Consider the following 7749-nt stretch of genomic DNA (forward strand, 5'->3'; position numbering starts at 1 on the left):
ATATACAAGGAAGTTGAGTAGAGAAGTGGCAGGAATTGTGTGAGCCTGCTTTTTCCACAGGAGCTTCAGTTAGGTCCAAGAAAGTTGGTTATGTCATGGCTTCTGCTCTAATCCCTTCCCCTTCTCTCCATCCAGACAAATTAATTTGTTTAGGCTGCTATTTTGCATTTAAGGAAGAAAATGTGTGTTCTGCATTTCAGCAAATCCTCCAGGATTTTGAAGAATGTCAATATTAGGTATGGTTGAATTATGCTTGGGTAGTTCATTTAGGCTTGACTTGTTAATGGTTTGTAATGACTGACCTGGAATCTTGCAAATCAAGAATGGAATCGAAAATTTCCTTTGCCTTTCAGATGACAGCATAGAATTTGTTCCTAGCTCAAATAAATCTATTTAATTTTACTTTGAAATAGTAATGTTGTTATGATAGAAAACTGATGTCAGGTAACATTTGAAAGTTTAAAAAAAGTGAGTTAATATTTTCCTCTGCCTCCTATACCCCATGTAATTGAAGTCATTGTACCATGGTTGGATGTACCAGTTGAATGATATAAAAAGCAGAATAAATAATTTTTTTTTAAACTCAGAAAAATAATTCTAAAATAGTTCTTCAGTAATAATTTGTAGTACTTACACAGTATTTGCAGGGGCTGTTTAAAGATTTTATTCACACTCTCTATATAGTTGAAATATTTATAACACAACCCCATGGGGCTCAAAGTAATTTGTTACAGTTATAACTCATGCTGAAAATAGAAGTTACATTAAAGGCAACAAGCTGGTTTGGGGTAATCTCAGGTTTTTGGATTTTTTTTTGAATAGTAATCTTTGGGATATAATTTCCTAGACCTGGTCTTAGCCAAAAGTTTAATATTATCAAAATCTGTGAGAATTGTGTTTGCTGACTTGTTAAACTGCTAAGGGAAATCTAGTACATTCAAGTTACGCATTGTTGTAGCACACTTAGTACGTTATTGGCTGCCTGTTTGCCATCATTAACATGTGCTGCACACTAAGCAGGAAAGAGAGCTAGAATGGATTTGATGCTTATTAGACCTAATTTGTCAAAGGTTTTTGTTTAGCTTTTAAATACCATTTTTAAATGGTTATTTGATAGCATTTAACCTATTTGCTCTGCCACATCTTTACATATTATTTATTGTTAAGCTCCTGCTGTGCTGTTTGTGCCACCTGTGAAGGAACTGATCTTATTCAGTGCGGTGTGACCAATAATTAAGGAAGAGTAAAATGGCTAAAACTTGTGTCCCATGTAAAAATCCTGTCTTACTTTGTTGGTTTTTCTGGTTTTTTTTCACAGCTATGTCAATCATCAAACTCTTTCAGGGAAACAACAAGCCCTGTGCTAACAAGCCATGAACTGGTCACTTTCTCATCACCTCCTCTGTCCTTGCACAGTGTAAAACAGCATAATCCCATCTCTCCCTGCTAACAATATTTTTTATGTATTGGGAGCATTTTCACAGTGGGAAATTATTCTTTGTAAATCCTCAGTTTCATTATAATTTTCTGTAAATCAGCAAAGTATGTCAGCGTATTTTCAGGGCTAGAAGAAATATCCTCACATGATGTCTCATGTAAAACATGTGGCTTGTTTGAGTTTTCCAAAAGTAACTCCCAGCAGCCCTAGACCCAGACAGCAGATCCAGAAATGCTCCTCACAGGTGAGTAGGACACTGCTGCTGTCCCCTGACCCCAGGGGATTAACTGCAGCACCATTTTCCTTTTCTCCTGCACAAATTTCTGAGGTAGGTCTGTGCTAAGAGCTGTTGGGGATATAGATATTTGGGCAAGCAGAGCTCAGCTTCTTGATGTTCTTGCAGTCTTTGCTTGCAACATCTTGTTTTCCAGTGACATAGATATCTCAATTATTTGGGGTTTGTTTTTGCTAACTGCCCCATCAGTTTTTAGGGTACAATGTGTGGAGTTTCAATGTCACTGTAATACAAAACATTGTTATAAAATTGTCTGGGTACAGGGTGCAATTGCAGGAAGGAAAAAACATGAGGAAATGTATAAATGTAAACTTTCCCAGAAGAGGTATTTTGAATACAGCAGGAGGAAAATTAACAATGAAGAACCTTTTACTGAGTAACTTAACATTTCAGGATTCAATTTCATGAGGTAATGTCTTCAATTTCATGGCTTCCTTGCTCTGAGTGCACTGCAAGTTGAGGCTTTCAGCACCTCACAGGACAAAGGTCTCCAATAGGACAGGAGATACTGAGGTAGTGCTGTCTGACATTGCATCACAGGGCTTTGCACCCCTCCTCCATAGAAGTTTGTGCGCTCATTTAGATCATTGTCTTCATGGAATTTCCTCTTAACTTCTCAATGCAAATAGTTGTTTGGTTTTGGTTTATTTTACTGCTTCATAATAAAAAATGAACTGAAGTTTAAAAGAGCTATGAAAATATTTAGAGATAAATTGAAGATTCAAGAGTGACTTTATATTTCTATTTCTCTTTTCCCATCTCTGTTCATGGCCCTATATGTTATGTCCTTTGCAACAACCAGATGGGCTGAATACACTTGGAATTTGTGTTTATTTTTGGATTGATTGTGTGTGTATCAGTTAAAGTTGGTACCTATAATACATCTCACACTGATACATTTTACAAGTTCAGCATTCTTCCCTTTTCAGATTTGGAAAGGTTTCTTGGGCAAAGACCTGGGGCCTGTTCAGATTTTTTTCTTGTGGATCTTGCTGGTTATGATGAGTAAATCCAGTATGTCCCTCAAAATCCTTTATGGCTGCATCCAGACTGTTCCTCACAGGAAAATGTGGGGTTGTGCCATCTCCTTAACACAGGGAGAAACAGAATTCCCCCTTTTCCCACTGGTGTCTTCTGAGGTGAGGTGTAGGAAAGGATTTTGGAGAGAGAGGACTAGGAAGATGAGAGGATGTGGAGAAGAGTGGTATTGAAGACTAATCTGGAGGTGTTGGCAAGCCCAGTGCAATGTTGGGCGGGAAGTGTGAGGTGTCTGTGAAAAACTGTCTTGAGAGCTCTCACCTTGAGAGCCCTGTAACAGTTAAATCAATTCTTGTGAGGCTGCTTAGGAGCTCAGACAATCACTTGGTCTCACATTGGTCCATTGTTCCCAGTCAGTCCATTTGCTCCTCCATGCAGAGAATAGCTGAGGTGTTCCTGGACCTCCACAGATTATCACTATGGGAACTTGAATTTTGTCCCTGTATCCCACTTAAATTCCATAGCTCTTGCCACAGGCTTATTTTTATTTCTTGCTGAGCCAGAAAAGAAAGGCTGTTTTGCTGAAGGTGTCCATGAAATAGTTTGCAGCTGCAAACAGAGGTCTGCACTGTCAGCTTCAAGCAGAAGTCCCATTTCCCCTCCCACATGGTATTTTAAGTTTCTGGGAATACTGTTTTAGCAGCTGTTTGGCACAAAGATATGAATTCACAGTTTCATTGTGTAGAATCTTGCAGATTGACTTGTCTTGCTTAGCAGAGATGGGAGAAGGTCCCTATTCTCTTTCCTACACTGCAGGTTTAATGAAGTTTCAGAGGTGAGGACAGTCCAGGGACTGCAGATCAGCCCACACATAATGGATGGAAGTGTTCAGTGGATATTTCAGATGGAGTGCTTAGCACTGAAAGAGCTGTCATTGCAGTCATCATTCTTAGCTTTCCTCACTAATGGTTGAGTGTATGCATCTCTGAGATTTTAGATAAACTTTCTATCTGGAGTTTAAAGGTTCAAACTTCAGAATATTCCCCGGCTGTAAAAGCAAGAAATTTGCTAACAATACTCTCTTATTCCTCAAAATTTGAGGGGCTGCAACAAAGAGTAGAGAGCAACCTCTTATGTAGTCCAAGCCATGATCTGTGCCTAGGTAAGGCAACAAGAATGAAAAACCAGAGACTGGAAAACCAGAGAGAAAACAAGATAAAAATACCAATATTTTATGCAGTTATGTAGCTGCTTTTGATTCAGGTGTTTTACTCAGTGCAAGATTTATGTTCAGTTTTGTCTGAACTACTGAGCTTGGAGGTTTGATGCTTTAATATTGGTTAATTCTGCTGTAGTTGGGAGTGGTTGTCAAAACAGCTTGTGACAGCTGCTGGCATGTTGTGCTTCTCACTGGTTTAGTATGGACTACTGGTGTGGACCAGAGTGCACAGAAGGTGACCATCAGAAAATGCACTGTGGAAATTAGTTGGTTGCATAATATGAATTTGATTCCACAATTTGGAACCATCTGAGCTTTTGCAGCAATCTTTTAGTGAGAAGAGGAACTGAATGGAGTCTCTTTCCAGTGAGTGACCCTTCCAGGTCAGGAATAAGACATAATAAGAAGGTTACATGTGGAAGGTTTCCACAGCTGCTGTTCTAAATATAATTAAAATACATCAATCTCAAATGGTATTCTTTGCCATTCAGTACTTGCTTCAGAAAAATATGAAGTGGGAAAGTCACAAGCTCTAATAAAGTTTCTAGTTCCATTGTCCTTTCAGTTTCTTTCAGCTCTCACTCCATATTCTGTGAACATTGGCTTAAAAACAGCAGTCTGCAGCACCTACTGTGCAGAAACAGCAAGTGTAATTGAAAAGGTTAAAGGGTAAAGTTTTTGCTCTTGGAGTAAGCTTTGCTTTGTGTTCAGTGAATCTGACATGTACAATTTCCAGTTTTGTAGATAGGATATAGAAATTCAAGACTAGTGCATCTGCCTGAGAATTTTTTCTTTCTCCAAACCTCATAGCTCATGATAAGCCTTAATATAGTTGATATAATTCTTTGCAGGTCAGGCATAGAAAATATTTTGATTCAGGCATCTCTTTCAAGTATCTTGTAAAGCTTTCAAAATTATCCAGGACTGAAGGGCTCTCTTTCTATAATGTTTTTTGCCAGAGAGGTACTTACACTCTCTGAGGCAGATTCCTTCTCTGATGGAAGTGGTCTCTTGATTCAGTCACAGCACTTGGATATTCAAAGGTGTTTTTCTCATTTGTCTTATTCTCAGTTAGCCAGAGCATATGTAGACTATGTAAATGTTGTTACTGGATCTTCTGGGATGTGCCCATAAGAACTTTGAATTTGCTCAGTCTCCCTTGACTGAACATGCTCTCCATATGGATTCAAAGGAAGTTTTAGTGTCCTAACATTCTGCTGTACCATGAGATACCAACATAGGTGCATCAGTGCGTGTCTGCATAGTGCACATATTTATTAAAGCTAATAGTTTCTACTTTGTTACTTTCTCCAAGGTCCAATAAAAACAACAGAATGAGACAGACACACCTTATACTTCCAAATCTATTATTAATTACAGAGATTATAATCATATGCCTCAGTATACATATTTATACTTACTATACATATTTACTATAATACTATACATATTTATCAGCAGACTGCACAATATTAGTGCTAAAAATATTGTTTGAGTAAAATAAACATTGGTTGTGTGAGTAAAATAAGCATTTCCTGCAATCATTTTGCAGAGCAAGATTGATTTGACACACTTCCCATTCAGTTACCTCATATGCACAAGAAGAAAATTCAGTGGCCACTATTAACAGCTTTACCTACCAACATATATTTTACCTGGGATCTAAGAATATGGATGGATATTAAATCTGGTCCCCAATGTCTAATTGATGTACAATGACAATATCAGTGGTTATTACAATGCTGTGTGTCCTGTTTTGCACCATAAATAGCCCATCACTGCACAGGTCTCATCCATGGACAGCAGTTGAACTAGTTTGAACTTATCTTCCCAAATTAATGTAGCATTTATGTAATGCTGACTCTAGTTAAATTTTTATGTATTTGCAGTAAACAAATCCGTGGCCACAGTAACTTTTTTCCCGTTTATTGGTGTGATACATCCAGAATTATGACATAGAATACCTATCCAGAAGACTAAAACTAGTTTAAAAGGTGTGTAGAACCAAGCTTGTTTTGAAAAATGGGATTTAGAATGCAGAATTATTTATGCAAGTTACCAGTTCTAATAATTTATTATCATGGTCTGATTCACAAGGTGATGTTGGGTCATAGGTTGGACTCAATGATCTCAAAGGTCTTTTCCAAGCTAGTTAATTCTGTGATTCTGTGTTTCTGGGATACTTCTGCAGTGTATAGTTAATGCTTTTCACTGTAAGCTCACAGTGAATTAAGTTTATGCTGGTGGGTTCAATGACCTGATCAAATGAAACTTTTAGAAGTAGAGGAATAATCAGAATTGTTTTCCATCAGAACTGATCTCGAGGATTTTTCTCACTATTCTGAATGAAGTGTTAAACAATATTTGCAATACCTATTAATGTGTCTTTAAGGTCAATGTAGAAGGAAAACTTTAAAGAGTCAGTGGCTTTAATTTTAAAATACTTTCCTGTGATCCTGTCGTGGCTTTTTTCTTACAATACTGCTATGAATAATAGTCATTCTATTAATTCATGAACAATATAGAAAAGGTATTTTAAAATTATAGTGTGACTTGTATTTCACTGTATAAAAGACTTTTTTCTTCATGCTGTCCATGGTAAACATGACTTGTATAAGATATACCATGCAAAGAGTGTAGAGGAAAGCACACAATACCTTGGGACAGGGAAGGAAACAGCACTTCATAAATTTGGATCACTCACCTTCTAGCTCTCTCTTTCATAGATTCCTTTATTTTTCAAATAATTACAATTAGCAGATTTTTATCAGATGCTTAAAATATTTTCTAGCAAAACTAAGTAAACTAGATATAGAAAATGTAGTCAGCAAAAAATCATTATAATCCTTGCAACAGTACTCTAGAGAGCGCCCATTCCTCATGGTGATCCATGTTACCAGTTTGTTGAAATTTTATTTTTGGTAGGTTATTTTGCTGCCTGTGCCTGTTATCATGCTTACTGCTCATCTGTTTAGATAAGGCTGGTCTCCTTTTATTAGGAACACAGTCTAGTTTGATTCTCTATAGATTAAAGCAGATCATTAAGTATAAATCTCTCCGAGTATTCAGTCTCATCATAGGCTACGTTCAAGCATCATTTGCAGGAAGATAAAACATGACAGTGATTTATGCCGTATTTTGAGACTATAAATCTCACTGTGCACTTTCATGTGTCTTTGCAGAACAAAGAATTTCTTTATTAATGCTTTCATAGTAATCAACAAAGTATAAAAGCACCATTCTTTTGTTTAATGTTGTGTTCTTTAGAGTCTTAGAGTTGGATTATGCTGACTGTTGGACTCAAACTTGCAACACTACACCATCAGTGTGTGGACTTTTTAAACCATATAAATCACAATCCAGTTCTGTGCATATTTTATGTTTGAGAGACCGAGGAGAGTTTTGTGATTGGAATCTGGTCTCTAGGCATGATGATAACAGAAAGCACTGTGTATGCCTAGGAACAGGATGTGGCTATTAAGAAAATGGATAGAAGACCAGTGAGAAAATAGGGCGTCCCAACTGATAGTAAAGAGGGAGACTTTCAGAGTATTTTATAACTACTTCTTTGGGGAAAAAAAACTGTGGGAACTTAGTACAAAGTTAGTTTATTCTACCAATGTTATAATTTGTGAATGAGGAATCATTTGCTAACAGGAAAAATTAAGTTTTTTAAAAATTTCAAAATGAATTATATTAAGGTGCTACCTCTGACTACCTGTCTCTGTGTTGACAATGATATTGTGTCATATGAACCTTGAAAACTGAGGGGAATTATCTTGCCTGGGGTTGCAGATTCTTTATCTACAGAAGTATTTG

The 7749-nt window shown here is 37.0% G+C and overlaps 1 protein-coding gene across 1 annotated transcript in view; it reads left to right on the forward strand.

Annotated features, from left to right (window-relative positions):
• Nucleotides 1-7749, forward strand: part of CACNA2D3 (calcium voltage-gated channel auxiliary subunit alpha2delta 3) — a 385100-nt gene that overhangs the window by 238182 nt on the left and 139169 nt on the right. The gene's annotated exons all lie outside the window — the stretch shown is intronic.

The sequence above is a fragment of the Geospiza fortis genome, unplaced genomic scaffold (genome assembly GCF_000277835.1).
Source record: "Geospiza fortis unplaced genomic scaffold, GeoFor_1.0 scaffold78, whole genome shotgun sequence".
NCBI classification, from domain to species: domain Eukaryota; kingdom Metazoa; phylum Chordata; class Aves; order Passeriformes; family Thraupidae; genus Geospiza; species Geospiza fortis.